Raw genomic sequence first — 21,171 nt, forward strand, 5'->3', positions numbered from 1 at the left:
TCTTTCAGGAGATCCCAAAGCTACTGTCATCTCTCAACTGCTGAAGAATACATTAAAAATTTTTGATAGTGAGGCTTTATTCTTAAATACAAAACCAGCCCCTTTCAAAGGCCCCCTGATGGGCCAAGAACATGCCCTGACTATAGACAGGGAAACATTTTAACCCAGTGATTTTTAAGCAGAGAAACAGCCAATTGATTGGGCTGCCGGAGTGGGAAATCACTTACATGGCACGCCGGCGGGGGCAGCCGGGGGAGGGGGGCTCCCCAGGCCGAACTTGGGCCCAGCCGGCTCTTCAGCATCCTTGCGTCTGCACTCTCAGACTTAGTTCATTAGCGAGCTCAGCACTGGGAGGGGAGGGCATGGAACTGCCTTGTACCTGCAAATTAATCACATGCCCACAGCTCTGCGGAAACATCCACTTTGGCTCTGGAATCTTCCTTCTGACACCTATGGAGATCCAGACCTGGCTTCTGAGATGTTCAGACTAAAAACAGGACAAAATTGGGGTGAGGGAGTTAGGAAGTAGGGGCAGAACTGGACTTGAACTACTCATGAGCTAGCTGTGTGTCTTGGGGCAAGTTACTTAACCTCTCTGAGCATTATTTCCCTGTCTGTTAATTGGGAATAATATCACTGCCTATCTCCTAGGGTTGGGAAGATTAAATGACACAAGATGGGTCTGGTGTTTAACATACTACATGTGCATGGTATGTGCTAAATGTTACATGTGTTTATATTCTTCAGTACCATTCCAAATGTAGTTTCAAGGCTCTTGAGGTGGAAAAAGCTGGAAGTCAACATGGTGACCCTCTCTGCATTCTGCTCAATGGAGTGAGTGTTGGCTCAAGTAAGTTACCACATAAGCCTTTTGAGAAACATCTAGCCAGTGTTTTGTTCATGGCGATTCAAAACAGCTTTGTGGAAAATGGGCTCCCCTGGCCAACAAGACTAATGTCACCTGGGTTGTTCTAGCAGAAGCTGGGGACACTCATTTATAACCTTGCAGAGGGAGTTTTAATATGGCAAGAGGCATGGGCTACCTCCTTTCACACCCCTTTGATCTGTGCAGCTAGGGGAACAGTGTAGTTGTTCAATCTCTTAGTCGTGTCAGACTCTTTGCGACCCCAGGACTACAGCACATCAGGCTTCCCTGTCCTTCACTGTCTCCCAGAGTTTGCTCAAATTCATGTCTATTGAGTCGGTGATGCTATCTAACCATCTCATCCTCTGCCACCTTCTTCTTCTTCGGCCTTCAATCTTTCCCAGCATCAGGGTCTTTTCCAATGAGTTGGCTCTTTGCATCAGGTGGTGGCCAGAGTATTGCGAATTCAGCTTCAGCATCAGTCCTTCCCCTCAATATTCAGGGTTGGTTTCAAAACAATAGCTTTGAATACTGTATCAGTCCATTAACTCAGAGCTATTGGCCTTTTGTCAACTTATTCATTTTATCTTTTTTTTTAATTGAGTGCCTACTTGTGTTATACTTGGTACCAGGGAACTTGCCATTGAAAGAGAGAAATTGTTCAAAACTTCAATTGTGAATGAAAAGATGGCCTAAAGGAATGAAACAGGAAGAAACCAGGCAGTTAAGGAAGATCTCTCCCAGGAGGTGACACTGGGCCTGAGACGATGCAAAAAGGCCATCCGTGCAAAGAGCAGAGAGAACAAGATCTCAGGCAGAGGGAACAGCAAACACCAACCCCGCGAGGCAGAAATAGTTCCTTAGGGTCCAAAAACAGCCGTAAGGCCTGTGTACTGAATCCCAGAGCCAAGGAGAGCAAGCAACAAGACGTGGATGGACCTGTAGGTGGGGCCCAAGCCCTCGGGGCCTTGTGGGTGCTGACAGGACCTGGGATTCTATGCTAAAGCAACAGGAGGGTTTTAAGTCCCTTGGAGACTGCAAGACTGAGAGTCCCTTGGACTGCAAGGAGATCCAACCAGTCCATCATAAAGGAGATCAGTCCTGGATGTTCATTGGAAGGACTGATGTTGAAACTCATGTCCACTGAAACTCAAATACTTTGGCCACCTGATGCAAAGAGCTGACTTATTGGAAAAGACCCTGATGCTGGGAAAGACTGAGGGCAGGAGGAGAAGGGGATGACGGAGGATGAGATGGCTGGATAGCATCACTGACTCAATGGACATGAGTCATTGGACACTGAGTAAACTCTGGGGGTTGGTGATGGACAGGGAGTCATGGCGAGCTGCAGTTCATGGGGTCGCAAAGAGTCGGACATGACTGAGTGACTGAATTGAACTGACATCATTGGATTGACCTAGGGTGAACACTTTCCTGGAGAAGGTAATGGCACCCCACTCCAATACTCTTGCCTGGAAAATCCCATGGACGGAGGAGCCTGGTGGGCTACAGTCCATGGGGTCGCTATGAGTTGGACACGACTGAGCAACTTCATTTCACTTTTCACTTTTATGCATTGGAGAAGGAAATGGCAACCCACTCCAGTGTTCTTGCCTGGAGAATCCCAGGGACGGGGGAGCCTGGTGGGCTGCCGTCTATGGGGTCGCACAGAGTCGTACACGACTGAAGCAACTTAGCAGCAGCAGCAGCAGCAAACACTTTCGAATCCAGGACCACCCTTTGTCGTTCTCTTTCAAACACTGAGAAATTTTTTTGCAGAGGACGGGCCTCTCCAGGTGGTGCAATGCTAAAGAATCTGCCTGTCAATGCGGGAGATGCAAGAGACACAGCCTTTGATCCCTGGGTCCGGAAGATCCCCTGGAGTAGGAAATGGCAACCCACTCCAGTATTCTTGCCTGGAAAACTCCATGGACAGAGGATCCTGACAGGCTATAGTCCATGGGGTTACAAAGAATCAGACACAGCTGAGCACAGTCCTTTATATTTATAGACGAAAAACTCTGCTAATGAGTCCAGAGAAGGAAATGTAGAGACCAGAATCTTGTTTCACAACATAAGGTGCTTTTGAAATGCTGGGAAAATATTCCCAAGCGGTTCCTGAGTCTTTGGGACTGTTTTCAGCTCACTAGAGCTGTAATGAAGGTGGCCCCTATCAGTCTGAGCTTGAGCTGCCTTAATTAGACCCAGATTCTCTATCTTTAAATTGGTCTTACATCAAAGCTGGAGTTATAATTACAGGTGATGCATGCGCGAGCTGCATTGTTATGTAGAATACGGCTGCCAGCAGGTTGTGTTGGGATTATTGAAAAGCAATTTGCAGGGGAGGTCTACAGGGGAAAGATGGTTCACCTCACTAAGCCTAAAAAAAAGAGCAATAGATAGCTGGAGGTCTTGGGAAAAACATGCTTAACAAAAGGTATTAAAAAAAAAAAAAAAACAAAAAACTCTAAGCATTTGCTAGCTCTATTTTGTATGCACATATGGCTTAAGCCACTCTTGACACACGGCTGTTATGGTCTGAGTTGTTACAGGTCATTGCTGGTCTGCATTCAATATGGCTGTGGGATTGGCTTATGGGGTCAAAGCAGGTTATCAGGAAAGCTCAGGCAGCTAGAGGCAATTCCCCGCTCTAAATTTTGGAACTGGGAGATTTTAGGTTTACGAAGGGCTCATAGGAAAGGCTTGTCTTGATTTCTTTGCTTTGAAGGGAAGTTTTTTTTTGTGACCAGATGTAAAGCCTCATGGGAAAATCTTTTCTTGGCAGTGAAGTAAGATTGCCAGTCAAGCCCTGACATGTTTCTAGGTTTAGAGGGACAAGGGGGGTGGGGTGCTGGGATTGTGACTGGCTAGATTTCAGGAGACGAGTGTCTTAGAACTTAGAAGAGGCCACTCAAGTTAAAGGGTCACTCAACTTTCAAAGCATAGTTTCTAAAATTTCTGGGTTGTTGTTACTCAGTCACTAAGTTGTGTCTGAGTCTCTGTGATCCCCTAGACTGCAGCACACCAGACTTGTCCTTCACTATCTCCCAGAGTTTGCATAAACTCATGTCCACTGAGTTAGTGACGCTATCCAACCATCTCATCCTCCTTCGCCCTCTTCTCCTCTTGCCCTCAATCTTCCCCAGCATCAGGGTCTTTTCCAATGAGTCAGCTCTTCTCATCGTGGCCATATTATTGGAACTTCAGCTTTAGCATTAGTCCTTCCAATGATTATTCAGGGTTTATTTCTTTAGGATTGACTGGTTGGATCTTCTTGCTGTCCAAGGAACTCTCAGAAGTCTTCTCCAGCACCACAATTCAAAAGTATCAATTCTTCAGCGCTCACCTTTCTTTATAGTCCAACTCTCACGTCCATACATGACTACTGGAAAAACCATAGCTTTGACTATACGGACCTTTGTCAGCAAAGTGATCGGCAAAATTTCTGGGTAGAAACACCGTTAGAGGAGAGCCATGTTCCATCACTAACTACTGGTAAGTATTTCTTTGCATGTTAGCTGAGGATGACCAAGAAGAGAGGATGGGACCTAAGATGGGTTGTGAGGAGTTTGCTTAACTCCTTGATTTGCTGTGAAGTGGAACTTAGTGAACTAATTGCTCCCACCACGTAGACCTGATCTGACACTTTGTCGTTGTTCAGCTGCTGAGTCCTGCCCAACTCTACGATTTGACACAGTTGCTGCTAAATTAAGAGCCATGCGTCTGATCACCCAGGAAATGCTCAGAAAGGCATCCCAAGAAATCCTTTGCATACTCCCTCCCTTTTTACCTATATCATCCTTTCTGGAGCTACTTTGTAATCATGAAATAGTTTTTCATAACAAACTCTGATCCATGGGATCACTGATGAAATTGTGTCATCTACAGAGGTACAGTTATAGCCTACCCAAACAACTGGTCAAGTCTATGGGGTGAGGGTGAGAGTGGGGGCATGGGGAGGGGCAGCTGTGGGTCAAAGGTTTGGAAACACCCTCTTGGCTTGTGTGGCTGAATGTTTGACTTTTCAACTGACTGTTCTGCCGGTGAATGGTCTTGGCCTCTGGGGAAGTAGGTGACCTCTTGCCTCTTAAATGGGATCACGTCTCTGGGCAAGTAGGCAGTTTTATCTCTAAAGAGTTTAGGGCCATGGAAGGTGAGGTCAAGTTGGTCACCAAGGGCAGGGAATCCAGGCCTTCCCTCCAAACCACATTCGCTTTCCTAATCAAACTGACTCATATGATTCCAAGTATTTCTCCATCCTCTCCAAGGCCAGTGGGCCATGGGGTAGGCTGATGACCTGTGAAATTTCAGTTTTAAAGAATGGAACTGGTTTTGATTTATTCAAAAGTCAGCCCATTCCTTTGGTTCTGTGTAGAGGCAGAGAGGGCAGGAAGAGCCACCACAGGGCAGGTCACATCTGAGGACCTTGGCAGCCCCTCAGGCTAACTTTCTTTGCCCAGGACACGCGGCAGACTCCTCTATGGCTGATAGAGAGGAGGGTCTCAGCCATAGAGCCACACGTACTCCTAACAAGGCCAGCACTGCCAGCTGGGAAGGTTTGCTTGAGGCTGGGCACCACAGACATCCTAGAAGAAGTGGGTTTGTCGAAGCCAAAGTGATGAGGTCAGGGTCCAATGTGCTTGATCTCTACTCCTTGTTTCTTTACTTTCTCCATTCCTGGTTGGCTTCACTGAATGTGCTGTCTGTGGGCGTCCATTCTGACTTCTGGTCAGGAAGATAGCCCAGAGCTGTTTCACTTGGTGGAACTTTCCCCTATATTCTCTCAGACTCCTACATGGACTCATTGATGAAGCAGCCCCCGTGCTCTTTGTCTTATTTGCCTTCGCCCCTCCCTTGGAAAACTACCAGACTGTTCAAATAAGTGGCCTCAGCATAGGTGTACATTCACCGACATGGCTGGATCTTAAAAACCTGATCCTGAGTTTTAAAAGAAGAGACACAGAATGAGATACATAAGACACTATGATTTGCCAAAATCAAAAGTAGATGCTCATAAAGCAGCAATACATGTAAAATAAAAAGATCACATTAAGCACACTAGAAGTGCCTATGGGAGGAGAGGAATAGAAATGGAAAATAAGGATCAAAAGAAAGAAATAAAGTAAATGAAGGAATGAGTCAACCTATCAATGATGATAATAGACCATGAGCTGAAGAGTATGATTAACTCAACACCCTGTCCTTAAAATCACAAAAAGCAATGTAATTTGGGTGATCTCCTAATACTAGATCTGAAGCTAAGAACCCAACAGACACGATGACACCAAGATGTCTGGCTCAGCCTGAATCCTGCCAGGCTCATGGGCTTCAGATCCAGATGCTAAGGACCTACCAGGAGAAGACAGAAGACACTCTCCCAGAGAAGGTGCCTTCCAGAGGAGGATGACAGCGTCAGAGGAGGTGGCCTTTTCCTTTCCTGACCACAATCCCTTCTCCCCTACCTGGAGATGTGTGTTGTTATGGGACCAGGAGCAGGTTGAGCTTCAGATTTATCACCTGTAAAATAGGGTAATGCCAGGACCTCTCTCATCAGGCTGTTGTGAGGAATGGATGTGTCAGTGTCAGCTCTGCTCTCAGCATAGTGCTGGGTTCATAGAGTTGCTGTCATGATCAGAATCATAGTCATAAGCATAATAATAACCATAACAGTAATAGTGATAAAAGTAATGAATTGTGTCATTTGTTCTTATTCGGTTGCTAAGTCTTCTCTGACTCTTTTGATCCCCTGGACTGCAGCATGCCAGGCTTCCCTGTCCTTCACTATCTCTTCACTTTGCTCAAACTCATGTCCACTGAGCCGCTGATGCCACCCAGCCATCTCATCCTCTGTCACCCGCTTCTCCTGTCCTTAGTCTTTCCTGACATCAGGGTCTTTTCCAATGAGTCAGCTCTTCACATCAAATGGCCAGAGTATTGGAGCTTCAGCTTCAGCATCCATCCTTCCAGTGAATATTTATGTCATAGGGAGCATTTTTTGCCTTTTTGTGCAAGTCTTGCTCAGAAGGTCCAGTTTTGGAATTATTTTAAATAGCTTGGTTTCCAGCCAGACAACATGAAATAAATGAAGTTAAGGAAGTCTTCTGAGATTCTGGAAGATAGAATGTTCTTCATTATCTCTTAAGTCTCCTGAGGATCCTAAAAGGCTGGGGCCACAGCAGAGGAAATCCTGGCCATCACATCAGACACTTCTGTGTGAGCAATATGAGTCCAGAATCTCAGCAAGAAGGAAGAGTTGGGAGAGAGAAAAGTCCCCTGTGATGCTCTAGATGAGTACAGACAAGCCAGAGACCCAAAATGCATGTGCTAGTTGCCTGCTTCTTCCTGATGTTGCCTTACAACTCAGAGGTGTTCACTGTCCAAAGGACTTTAATACTTCTTATCTCATTTAAGCCTTATGACACTTTCCTAAGGAAGTACAGAACTCCCACTTTACAAATGGCAAAACTGAGGTTCATGGTGTTCCGAGACCAGGATGAACATTAATTGCAGTTCTGGGCCTAAAACTCAGGCTTACCAACTCCCAGCCCAGTGCATTCTAGAGTAATAATGATGATAACGATAATGACAATTGTTACTCATAAGCAGATGTATGAGCCAGGTACTTTTTAAGGGGTTTTACATTCATCCAGCCCTTACAATAGGCCTATGATGTGAGTATTCTCCTCATGTCACAAATGAAACAGCTAAGGCACAGAGAGGCTAAGTAACCTGCCTAAGGCTGCACAGCCCACAAGTGGTAGGGCAGGATGTTATCACCCTTCCTGTTTCCTGCTGCCATGCCTTCCTTGAGGACCAGTTTCTGCTGCTCTGGGTCCTCTCAAGACAAGGAGCTCCTACAGACCCAAGGGTGGTTAGTGCCCACATCTTAATCCTAAGACTAAGGAACACAATCTTGTTCCTTGGGAGAAGGAATCATGGAAGAAGAGGGGGCTATGATGTCTTCCAGAAAAGACTCATATTGCAGCTGGATTCTTTACCAGCTGAGCCACGAGGGAAGCCCTCTGAACTTGGAGGCCTGACCAACCACAGATCTCTCTGCTGTACTCAGGACTCATTTCAAGTTTGACTGGGTATCTAGGGAATTTTTAGGGGAGCTGGTAACTTACTTAATGCCCAGTGTCCCTTTTATTGACTCTTTGATGTTCACTGGAGTTGAGCCTGCCACCAAAGCCTACCTGTCCTTTGGCCCAGGCTTCATAAGGCACATACTTCAGACTGTGGATTCATCACAGGAGCTGGTATGAATGGCAGGGGCAGAGGTAAAAACAAATCCCTATCAAGAGAACTTACGTTTGTGTCAACTATGTCTTGTTCTTTTGCTTGATACTCATCCCTTGCTTTTTCTCTTTCTTATCATTCTGTTACCTCCAGCCTGGAAACGCATGGAGATGACCAGGCAGCAGAAGCCCTGTTGAAAGAAGGTGAAAGTTCAATGTCCATATCTGAGAACATCAAGATATGGTGTTGTCTGTCCAAGAGGGCCTGGGAGATGGTAGGTGACCACAGAGGATTACCTCCCTCTGTATCCCTCCTACCCCAGGACAATTTTATTTTACATCTGCTCTTTGTTGGAAAGTCTTTGTGGAAGAAAGGAGGGATGGTGGCTAGCACTAACCATGGATGTGACTTAGATCACCAGGAGGACAGGGAAGAGTCTAAAGGGAGAGAGTAGCATCATGTGCATGGAGGCAAGAAGCAGGGAAGGACAAGATGTGAGGGGGTTAGCCTGGGCACCATGTTTGACTGAAAATGGGAAGGAGAGCCAGAAGGTAGGCCTTGAGTGCCAAGAAGTACTTTAGACTTTGACTTTCTTTGCTTCTCCCAAAGCATGTGTGGTGGAACTGTAGTTAACTGGCATGTAAGAGACGTTCTGGGGAAGAGAGAAGTCTGCTCAAGTAACTTTTGGAAACACTAGGTTAACTTAAATGCTAGGTTAGCTTAAATTATTGCAGGATTTGTCAGAGCCTTTATCATAAACATATGCACTGCAAATCTTTATTGGAGAAGATTTAGCTATCTTCTATCTAGCATTTCCCAAATTTATTCTGCCAGTGAGCCCAGTTTTTCAAGGTGGAGTTTGTGAGCACTCTAGAAAATGCTTTCCCATATGAATGGGCTATGGGGTGATGGGGCAGGGAACCAGTGAAAAAACAATTCCACTCTTGGTTCACTGTAAGACCCACATAAGCACCTTCCCTCCTCAAACTCAATTAGCATAGCTGTTCTTTACCTCTGCTGATCGAGGGCTGAGTTCTGTGCTTCGTTCCCTGCTCTGTGAACTGCAGTAGGACCCCAAGCCTTGACATGGAGGTCCTTGGAGGCCACTGACTGTCACTGCAGCTTTGAAATTATTATAACTTTCAATGGTTCTAAAACATTTTGAGGCCAGCAATCCACTTGGAAATATGCTGGAAGCTAAGAAATCTGTTCCTAGGCAGGCGGGTTGGTGTGGGGGAGCTCACAGATTCAAAGTCCTCTTATAATATGAAGGATTTTCCAAACTCTTGAGATCCATCTATGGAGTATTCATTTGTATATACCTTGGCTCCTTTGTCCGGTCATCATCATTTTCCTCTGTGCTGATTTCACTTGGTTGCTTAAATGGACAGCCCAGTTGGCCCACTCACAAAATTGGCTCTGTGGCCTGTATGTGACCTCTTTGCCTGGAAAATTATCCAGCTGGCCAGCTGGAAGCCATTTTCCCAGGAGGTGGTACTGAGAAGAAACACGAGGACACTTCTGAACTTGTTTTTAACTTAACATCAACACCTTTGTTTGGAAACAGAAAAGAGGCTGATGGAATAGTCCATCCAAGAGACTTGTGTGCATCTCTCAGCTTCTAAAATGGGAAGAATTGGGGCATGAATGGAGAAGCTTTAACATGGAGTCTGCCCTAGAGGTCCCAGTGTGACATGTTTTCCCTAAATGCTTTCCTTCAAGGTCATTCTGATAATAGAGCCAAACAACATTTTTCTTTTTTTTAGAAATATATTGTTTCTTAGAGAGTAGGGACAGGTCTGGTAGCCAGTCTCTCTCCATTTTCCACTAGCACTTCCCCACTGTTTGGAGAGCTTGGTTTATCACCCCTTAATTTTTAAACGTCTTGTGTCATTTTATTTTAAATATTGTTCTTAAGTACCAAAAAGTCAGTTTGGGGTATTTTTTTAAATCCAGTCTGAAAGTCTTTATCCTTTAGTATGATAGCTTTGACCCATTCACATTTATGATGATGGCTCAGCAGCTTGGATTTATTCAAACCATTTTCTTTTGTGTTTTTTTATCAACTAAATCTTTCTATCTTCCCAACTTGGTTTGTATTGAGCATAAGGGGTGAGATAAAACGTTCTGCTGCCTTTTTAGCTCAGACAAAGGTTACACATAGGTGCGTCCCTGACCTCTGTAGGAAATTCTGTCCTTTGTGATCAGCGTCTCCCAATTTATTTGTTTTCCTGTGCTGTGCTCAGTCATGTCCGACTCATTGCAGCCCCATGGACTGTAGCCTGCCAAGCTCTTCTGCCCACAGAATTTTACTGGAGTGGAGTGCCATTTTCCATTCCAGGGGATCTTCCCGACCCAGGGATGGAACCTGCATCTCTTGTATCTCCTGCTTTGGCAGGCGGAGACTATACCACCAGCAGCACCTGAGAAGCCTGTTGGTTTCCCTGAAGCCTGGAGACTTAGCATAGGAAGGGAAGAACTGGCTGCTGAGCCAAGAATAGAATGCAGTGTTGCTCCCTTGGTCTTACTCCTCACATAATAATAGGGGAAAAGGAGAGAAGGTGATATCAGAGAGAGCAATAAGCAGAGAAGGTGGCAATAAGTAGCTTAGAGATCTACCAGGTAGAGCCAGATGAAACTTCACAACCTCAGGGGCAGAACCTGATTCATTTGCTGGGAACTCTGCTTTGGTGGCAGAGGGATTCCATTCAGCCTTCTGAATCCTTGGGACCAGCAAGAAGGGAGTAGACCTTCTGTGTGCCCTGGCCCTCACTATCAGCTTTTCTCTCCCATGACTGTGGAATGACCCAGCATTTTGGAGCCCAATCCCATGGCATCCAGATGTCAGCAATTGCTTTTGGTTTCCAGAAGACTCAGCCAGTCCATTGCTAGCTTGTCCAACGGCTGGCCCAGTAAACCAGTGACCACACACTTGCCCCAAATTTGGCTGGGTTCTGGGGACAATTGGTCAGGGCTGCGTGAAGCAGATTGTGTGTATATATGTGGCCCAGCCGAAAGCTCTTAAAGCATGCCATGTGAGACACAACCTATAATAAGGAGTTATAAATTGTTCCATTCTGGTGCCTCTCTCTGAAGGTCAAAAGTTTTCACGGTTCTTTAAATGGGGGAGGAAGAGTCCAGTGCCCTGGCACTCTCTGAAAGCCTGGGGGCTCCTCCCTGGCCTAGAAGAGCTATGTTTACAAAGACAAATACTTTAATGGATAGCATGAGGCAGAGAAACAGCAGAGCCAGGGGGTCAGGGTCCTCGAGCTTGCTTGTGTTGAAGAGAACTGAGCCAAGCCAGTCAGCCTGGGGCCCTGTGGCTGACCTCATCTCTAGTCAGATGGACACTGGGCTCCATGCTCGAGTGATTGTCTGAAGCAGTGGCCTGCTTAAAGCTGGCTTGGCCAAGACATAGAATACACATAGGCTGGGCCAGGGGAGCCCCAGTGACCTCCACACGTGGGCTGCAGTGGGGCCATCCAGAGGCCCTGGATACAGTTCAAGTCAAATGACATCTATTCAAGACAGGGATCTCTGCTGAGTGCAGGGGGCCCTGCAGTATAAAAACGCAACCCTTCCAGCCCTCAGAGCATTACATGGCGTGGAGGAGGTGAGATGGATACACAGACATTTGTAGATGACAGGGGAGCACAGGCCAAGAGAGCACCCCTAGGGGGAGAGGCCCGTGGACTTCAGAAGCCTGGAAGGACATCCAGAGAGTGGTTAGGATGTCAGACTTCGGTGCCCCTGGGGGCTTGAATCTCTCTTCTGTTTCTGTTTACAGATTATGTCGCCATTGGTAAGACATTTTATTCACGTATAAACCCACCTTATAGAATTTTGTAAACATTCAATGAGGTAATATCTGTGAAGCGCTTAGCAATGGGCAGGACATATAGTCAGTGCTCAATAAACGAATGAAAGCTATTATTATTCCTAGAGGAAGGGGTCATTTCCAGGCCACTGAAGCTTTAAAGGAGTCAAGAGAAGGAGAGAGAACATTTAGAGCAAGAGGAACAGAGCCTGAGCACAAGTTAATAAAAAGGACTTGGAGAGGGGAAGATTCATGCATTCAATAAGTATCGATTTTTACTATTGGCCAGGCAGTATGGATACAATGATGAATGAGGCAGAAGTAATCCCTGTTCCCACTGGTCATTGCAGAGGAAGCCCCGTGGGAGGGTGCTGAAATATTCTGTCTAATCACAGACAATACGTAGGTCAAAGCCGAGGGCTTATGTGTGAAGAGGACACACAGCAGACCTTGTGCTCACCAGGACATATCTTTAAAAATCTCATCTTCAGAACTCTATTCCTACCAATCCCATCATGCAGAGTTCTATGAAATTAAATGACATCATAGCATTTTCTGGAACTCCTGGAAACTCATGCAACCTTGAACATGAATTACCATCTAATGTGGGAGCACCTAAATTGCAGAATGGTGAACAATGAGACTGACTCCTCAGTGTTTGTCTGCTCCTGTCCTAATAAAGTAATGGTCGTGCTGTTTGTGATTTGACCACAGCTCTGGGGCTAATGGTTTTTCCAGTAATCATGTATGGATGTGAGAGTTGGACTATAAAGAAAGCTGAGTACAGAAGAACTGATGCTTTTGAACTGTGGTGTTGGAGAAGACTCTTGAGAATCCCTTGGACTGCAAGGAGATCCAAGTAGTCCATCCTAAAGGAGATCAGTCCTGGGTGTTCACTGGAAGGACTGATGTTGAAGCTGAAACTCCAATACTTTGGCTACCTGATGTGAAGAGCTGATTCATTTGAAAAGACCCAGATACTGGAAAAGATTGAAGACAGGAGGAGAAGGGGATGACAGAGGATGAGATGGTTGGATGGCATCACCGATTCAATGGACATGAGTTTGCGTAAATTCCGGGAGTTTGTAATGGACAAGCTGGGAGGCCTGGTGTGCTGTGGTTCATGGGGTAGCAAAGAGTCAGACACAACTGAGTGATTGAACTGAACTGAACTGAGGCTAATCTTATCCTTCTAGACAGTGACTTTGAGCATGCAACAATTGAAGACAATACGATATGAGCAGTGGATGGGAGGGCTTGCAGTGTCTCCCTATTGTTATATCCTGATGAACATGACAGAGAAACACTTCACCTGATGTCCATTGCCAGACATATTAGAATCATGAGGGAAGCCTGACTTAGGATATAACAACTTCATGGTTGCCAGATGGAAAGACAGAAAGAACAAAGGTTCTTGATGATCCAGTTGATGGGCCAGAACCAACATGGATGCCCAGATACCTCTCAACTTCCTGCATTTGAAGTGTAATACATTTCTTAGTGATTGTGTGTTAGTTGCTCAGTTGTGTCCTACTCTTTGCGACCCTGTGGACTGTAGCCTGCCAGGCTCCTCTGTCCATGGGATTCTCCAGGCAAGAATACTGCAGTGGGTTGCCATTTCCTTCTCCAGGGGATCTTCCTGACTCAGGGATCAAACCCAGCTCTCCTGAATTGTAGGCAGATGCTTTACCATCTGAGCTACTAGGCTTGTTTGAATGGAGTTTTCTATTATTTGTGGCCTAATGAGCCCTAATGGAGACACTTGCTAAAACAGAACCAGGAATTTATTTAAATGATTGTACCTGCACTTGGCTTCATCATGGCTTTGGTCTTTCTCAGGGGAAACATACTCAGTCCAATCTCTGCTCATCTGACAGCCTGTACAATTGGAGACCTGTTGGAAACACAAATTTTGGTAATGTCAACCTTCTGAATTAAGTCAGATTTGATACTAGCAAGAGCTTGCTATAGACCAGGGTCACTTCTGAACAGTTTACAGACTTTATTTGCACTTCTCAAAAAACCCTTTGAATTTGGTTCTACCATGACATACCTTTTGTGGTTGAGGAAACTGAGGTGTAGAGACATCAGCGCACTTGTCCAGAGATGTGCAACTAATAAGTGGCTAAAGTTAGACTCAAATGCAAGAAGTTGCTTGGCTTCAGAGTCTGTGTCCCTGACTGAATTGTTTCTCCTTTGAGGTGGTCCTGCTATTCATAGATAAAAATTATATAAAAGAAGAGGCAGAAATAATCAATTAAAATTGAGTTCACTTGAAATTATAAAATGGGGAAAACACACCTTTAGGATTTCACCAGTGTCCGGGGAAGCCACTGTAAGCTTTGGAGAATAGAGTATTAGTTTTAAGTAAACGCCCATGTTTCTCATGCTCTCTTTTCCTCATCTCATCTCACCATCATTTCTCTAGGACTGTCTCTCTTTTCATCTCTTCATCTGTGTTAAAAACCAGTGAAACAGCCACCTACCATATTGGATGAATTCTGCAACCTCTAAGCACAGTAACTTTGATAAGAAGTCTGTACTTTGACCTACCACACAGGCAAAAAGAAAGTTCTGAATGTGAAAAGAAGCCCCATGTGAGCCTTCCATGTTCTCTGCCAAATGGCTTGAGCTCACCCCACCTTTTTAATTTTGCAAAACATTTGTGTTGTGTTTCCAGTTTCCCATGGTGCACCAGCGGGCCGGGTGATGAGAGGAGGGCTGCAGGGATGAGGTGCCTGGTGGGGCCCTGTGCTGGGCTGCAGGTGCTCGACAAGACTGGCCAATGGGAGCGACTTCTTGGAACCAGCCTGACAAGTTCCTGCTGGCCCAAGCCTGGGGCCTCATCTCCCTCCAGCTTGGCCCCAGGTCACCAAAAGGAAATGTATTTAATTTTCAAATCCCTCCTGGAGCCAAAGAGAATTCCAACAAAACAGCCATAAACATTAAAAGAGTCTTGTCTGATTTGGGAAAACATTCCATTGGATTTAAAATGAAATATCCTGTGACTAATCTCATGTAAGACTGGGAACGAGTCTAATTGTTCAATTTAGTGGTCAACGAGGGGACTCTGGAGAGAGACCTGGTCCCTCCCCCCTACCACTTTGGGATCGGCGGCAATAAATCAGCCAGGACTGAGATTTCAAACAAGGATCGTGAAGGGTTTGCTGTTTGATCCTCAAGCCCCCTTCTTCTCAATTTGTCATTGATTTCCCATCAAGAGAGTTTGTGCAACCGAATCCCCCATGCAATTCTGGCACTTTGTAAACTAGTAAATAAAACCCAAATGTTAATTCTTATGAGCACAGCATCCCCTGCCAAGAAATGAATAATGCACTGTGAAAAGCCACGGCATTGTGCGTCCTTGGATGAGGGATCAAGAAACGGTGGGGCAGGGCTGTGGAGCCAGGAGTCATGAAGGCAGTAAAACCAGGAAGAGGGATGCAACGGGAAGAGGAAGAAGAAACAAAACTATCTTGGAAGATCTTTGTCATCTCCTTGACTTGAGTGTAAGCTCCTATGGCCAGTGCCAGGCAATGACATTAATGAAAGATTATTTGGCTCTTTGTGCCTGTTCTGTGAGCTTCCCAGGTGGCTCAGTGGGTAAAAAATCTGCCTGCAATGCAGGAGATGCAGGCAGACATGGGTTCGATCCCTGGGTTGGGAAGATCCCCTGGAGGAGGGCATGGCAACCCACTCCAGTATTCTTGCCTGGAGAATCTCCATGGACAGAGGAGCCTAGAGGATTACGGTCCATAGAGTTGCAACGAATCAGACTTGACTGAGTGACTGAGCATGCACACATGCCTGTTCTGTATGGAGAACCTTCCAGACTTGTTTTCTCCTTACAACGATCTGTGAGGCAAGTTTGCTGTTCTCCCCATTTACAGATGGAGAAACTAAGGCATCGGAGAAGTAAACACGTTGCCCACTTGAGAGAGAAGAGATGAGCCACTCACTGAGTACCAGAGCCGACTCAGCTCCACTGTGCTGTCTGCCCTAGAGGGAAAAGTGTGGATAGACTAACCGACTATCCCAGGGTGCCCAGGATTGCAGGACTTACATTGCTAAAACCAGGAAAGTCTCAGACAAACTGGGCTGAGTTCACCCTGGTATGGGAGTTAGACTCCAACTCTGAGCAACCTCCTTGGGTGTTATGGCCAGAGTATTTTTGTTTTTGTTGTTGTTGTTGTCTTCAGAAAAGCAGGAACTGGCGTCTGTAGCTTTGTCTCTGTAAGGTGAGCCAGCAAGGTGGTCTAGGGAAGGCAAGTCCATTTCTTGCCTGCCCCTCCTCAAAATAGCATCCTGATACATGACCATGAAGAAGGAAAGAGTAATGATGACGCATGCTCCTGTTGTTTAACAAGACACCAATAGTCCCCTGGAACGATCTGGGCAAAGACAGGAGGAAATCATCTTAAATTCCAGTTCCAGAAAGTCTGTAAGTAAATTATGATTTTTGTTGATTATTTATTCGCCATCAGGTCACTTTCAAGGCCCAGAGGAACTCCTTCTGCTTACCATTGGATCTGTGTGAGGCAGAAAAAAGAATTTCTAAGCAGGGGCATCATTCCCTTTTCTGGGACCTATTTTATAAGCGGAGACCTCTTGCTTATGAATAATGCTACATTCAATCTTCTGACTCCTGGAGGAGTAAAGTCAATCTAGGATTCCATCCAATAATAATACTGCCTACAACAAACAAAGCTGTGCATTAGTAAACAGTTTTCACCATGTGTTACTTGACTTGAAGTCCTAGCAACCCCGTGAAACAAGGGAGATAAGATGAATTCCATGTTTCATGGTTCAAGATAGGGGCAGGTGGTATATGGAAGAGCCTACATTTAAAGACAGAAAAAACTGAGGCACCTTGCTAGTACGGTATCAGAAAGTATAATTATTTTAATACAAAATAAGTCAAGGGATATACAAAAAGTAAATATGTCTTTCTATTTCCCAAACTGATCTCAGTGTTTGGCACGCAGTAGGTAATCAATTACACTCCCTGAGACAGAGGTGGCAAGGAGAAGGTTTGATTCCAGTGTTAACCAGACTGAAGTTTGCATCTTAGCTCATTCGCCTACCTGTGAAACTCCAGGTAAGTCACTTAATCTCTCTGGGCCAACAGGAACCTTCCAGGCAGAAGGGCAGGGAAATATACCTTCACAGCTGTTGTGAGAACTTGTGATTGTAGCTGAGGAGGGCTTGGCACACAGGAAGTGCTCCATAAGAGACAGTTTTAGTTGTTTTCAGGCCCCAGGATTCTGGGCCCTTCTTTATGCCCAGGCTGGTGATGGAAATGGATGGGCTCTAATGTCTGGAGGCAGGCACTGGACCAGATGCTTCCTGACCCCCTGCCATATTTAACTCAACTGTCCTACCAAAATGAGAGGGAACGCTCTCAATTCATGCAACACAATTTCAGTGCCGTAGGTGACCCCTTCTGTACATGGCTGGGGCCGAGCTACAGGTGATAATTAGCTCTCAGAAAGCGGAAGGACATTAACTCCAGTGACTTGACTCTGTTCCAATTGTGATAATTAAATAAAGTGCCCACAGGTGGATCCCGTTAATGAGGCATCCACTGGGTTGCGGCGGAGCCATCCAGGCAGCTGGTGTGGAGCTGGGGCGTGGGCATAGCACAGCTGACTGAGCCGTGGGCATTCACAGAAGCATGAAGCGTCTCCGCTTCTCCCTTCTCAGTTGGTTCCTCCCGTCCCTCCGCCAGGCCATTTGAGTGTCTTTAGGAGTGCTCTTCTGGGGGTCAGTGTGCTTTGGGCTCTTCCACGAGCTTAATCTTAACCTTGAACAAGTATCTTCGGTCTCCCTAGTTCAGTTTCCGAATTGTAAAAAGAAGGCAATAGCGCAAAAAATGGAAAGAGAAGCTTGGGGACAAGTGAGTTCAGTCTCACCATCACACTCCCCTAGTTTCTGCTACCCTCTGCTTGGCCGCCTTTTCTCCTTCAATAGGCTGTTACCTCTTTCTTCCTCAGCTTTCAGCAACCCCAGATTCGCAGCCTGTCCCTGAAGAGATAGGAGGTAGAGGAGGCTGTTTCCAATTTCCATTGTTGTTTTGTTTTGTTTTGTTTTTTTTCACCCTAGGAAGGACCTGATTGGTCCAGCTTAAGTTACAAATTCACTCTGTGGACCAATCACTGTGGCTGGGAAAAGACAAGCCCTCCCCTTAGTCCAGAGGCAGATTATTGATCTATTACCAGAAGCCTCCTACTTGAATCTTTCACAGGGACAAAAGTGTCACACATCTTGACTCTTCTCTCCACTAAGAAGAAGCAAATTGTGTTCCTGAGGAGTGTGTGTGTGTGTGTGTGTGTGTGTCGGTCCTTTGGAGTGGGAATACAGCTGACCCTTGAAGAACACAGGTTTGAATTGTGTGGGTTCACTTATATGTGGGTTTTTTCAATTAACATATTGGAAAAAATTTTGGAGACTTGTGACAATTTGAAAAAATTCACAGATAAACCATGTAGCCTAGGAATATTGAAAAAAATTAAGAGAAAGCTAGATATTTCATGAACACATAAAATTTATGTAGATATATAAAATATGTGTGAATTGACTGTTTATATTGTTGGAAGGCTTCAGGTCAACAATAGGCTATTAGTTATTAAGTTTTGGGACAGTCTAAGTCATGCATGGATTTTCAATAGCATGAAGAGTGGGGGAAGGTCAGGGTCCATACCCCTTGTGTCATTAAAGAGTCAACTGTATATTTCTTCATAGAATGTTGTGAACGGCAATTGTTCTTCCATATCAGTCTAAGAGGTTAACTGGATGACTAGGCAAGTTGCTTACTCTCTCGAGTTTCCTCATCTGGAAAAATGGGGAATAATAATAGTACTAGCTCTGGGAGTTGGTGATGGACAGGGAGGCCTAGCATGCTGTAGTCCATAGGGTCGCAAAGAGTTGGACACGACTGAGCTGAACTAAACTGAACTGAATTCATGGGTTGTTGAAGTAACTGAATAATTCAGGCAGACTCAGTCCTTAGCACACTGTCTGGGCATCAGTAAGAGTTCAGTGAGCAGAAACCATTGCTATTATAAAGTGAAATACTACATACTTGTTTTTTTTAAACACTGATTTGTAAAAAAAAAAATAACTTGTTTATTTATTCATTTGTTTTGGATTTTTTTTTTTTTTGGCTGTTCCATGTGGCATGTGGGATTTTAGTTCCCCAGCCAGGGATTGAATCTGTACCCCACTGCAGTGGGAGCGCAGGGTCTTAACCGTTGGACATCTAGGGAAGTTCCTACATGCATGTGTTTAAAAAAAAAATAGTGGAGAACCTCACTTCTAACAAAAGGGACAAACAACATTCCAGATGAAAATATTTGTTTCCTCTGTCTCAAGAACTGGTGGGTGTGGAAAGGCAGGTTTCATTAAAGAATGGTGAGCAGTGTCTGAAATGAGCATTGGACACTTTCAAGGACCTAACACCATGAATGTGCTCCCTTGGCTGATTCTGCTGGTCACTTCCTTTTTCCTTTTCTGTCACTGCTGCTAAGTCACTTCAGTTGTGTCCGACTCTGTGTGACCCGGTGGATGGCAGCCCACCAGGCTCCCCCGTCCCTGGGACTCTCCAGGCAAGAACACTGTAGTGGGTTGCCATTTCCTTCTCCAACTAATAAGACTCATTTGCTTTTTAGTGGCGGTTGATAGCTTTACAGGGAAAGAGAGGGCTCAAACTTGGGACTGAGAGAGAAGAGACAAGGAGAGAGAAATAGAAATAAAAGTTATCTTTATGTGCCTGGGAAAGAGTGACACAAGACAGAGAGGAAGAATAGAATAGAATAATTAGGGACTTCCCTGGAGGTCCAGAGGCTAAGGCTCTGAGCTCCCAGTGCAGGGGGCCTGGGTTCAAATCCCTGGTCAGGGAACTAGATCCCATATGCCACAGTGAAAAATCCTACATGCTGCCAGGAAGAACAAAGATCCTGTGTGCTGCACCTAAGACCCAGGGCAGCCAAATAAACAAACAAATCAATCAATAAATATTTTTTAAAAAGAGAATAGAATAACTGTTAGAATAGTTACCTAGTAGTAACTAATAGAATAGTTGCTTCTTGGTCCGGTACAATAGACAAGGAGCTGGCTGAGATGCAGTCAAGAGAGTTCCATGCAGCGGAGAACAGCAGAGCGGGGGCATCGTTTGCTTTGAGAAGATGTGTGGAGGGACACATGTGGGGTTTCTGGTGCTGACTCCCAAACGATGTGAGAGGAAGGGCAGTTTCATTGGCTCTTGAAGATATCAGTGGGAAGCAGTGGCCATGTGTAACTGAGTCTCTGTGCTGTGTGCTAGAGCTCCCTTCTTTGATCTGATGGATGCCCTGTCCTGTAATCTGCTCTGCTGCCGCCTTGTCCACCATAGTGCTTGGTACTATGCTGAGCCCAGTAGGAAATCTATGGACATCAGAAGCAATGGGTATTTGCAAATCAAAGTTGTTCCTAACCCTTCTCTCTGTGGATAAATCAAGGTGCACCTAATACTGATGCTTCAGAACATCGTAGAGGAGAAAAGAAGGGAAAGGGAATTCCCTCTGAGTGCTTTCATTCATTCACTCACTCATTCATTCAGCAAATAGTTTCTGAGGGTCTGCAGTCCATAAGGCTGTGGTGAATGCAGGGGACACATCCATGAACAAGACAAGCAAAACCCCTCCTCCTAGAGTCTACATTCTGTTGAAGAAGAGAGAGGAGGGATCACCAACTACATATAATGTGTGGTAAGTGGTACCAATGAAAATATAGGAGCATAGGTGAGAGGGCTGAGAGCGCCTGATGGAACAAGAGGACGTTAACATCTCGGTCCTTGTTTCAAAATTAAGATCCACATTCTTTTCAGAACCTCAATTATTTTTACAAACATAGAGGAATTACAAAAAACCTGGAAAATGTAAAAAGCGTAAAGATACAAAAATCTCCCATAAACCACTGTTAAAACCACACTTATTTTATGCCTCCTTGGGATCAGATTGCATATCGTTTTGGAACCTGCCTTTTCACTTCAAATTACATGTTGAATTTCTCCTCCAGTTGTAAAAATTTAATTTAAAACATCATTTTAAGTAACTGCATCATATGCCATTTATATAGATGTGCCATAAATTATTTAATCATTCCCTATTGTTGAACATTTGGTTTGTTTCCACTCTTACAAATAGGTTTCAATGACTCTCCTTGTTCTTAAATCTTTAAGAGTCTGTTGGTTTCTTAGAATAGTTTCCTAGCC

The 21,171-nt window shown here is 45.1% G+C and overlaps 1 long non-coding RNA gene across 1 annotated transcript in view; it reads right to left on the reverse strand.

Annotated features, from left to right (window-relative positions):
• Nucleotides 1-20,128, reverse strand: part of LOC139179914 (uncharacterized) — a 32,463-nt gene extending 12,335 nt beyond the window's left edge. Inside the window, exons 1-2 of the long non-coding RNA XR_011564212.1 lie at nucleotides 19,977-20,128; nucleotides 13,724-13,815 (exon numbers count right to left, since the gene is read on the reverse strand). This is a non-coding gene — a long non-coding RNA (uncharacterized lncRNA). The remainder of the gene's footprint in view (nucleotides 1-13,723; nucleotides 13,816-19,976) is intronic.
• Between the last annotated feature and the right edge of the window lie 1,043 nt (nucleotides 20,129-21,171).

The sequence above is a fragment of the Bos indicus genome, chromosome 26 (assembly GCF_029378745.1).
Source record: "Bos indicus isolate NIAB-ARS_2022 breed Sahiwal x Tharparkar chromosome 26, NIAB-ARS_B.indTharparkar_mat_pri_1.0, whole genome shotgun sequence".
Lineage (NCBI taxonomy): Eukaryota > Metazoa > Chordata > Mammalia > Artiodactyla > Bovidae > Bos > Bos indicus.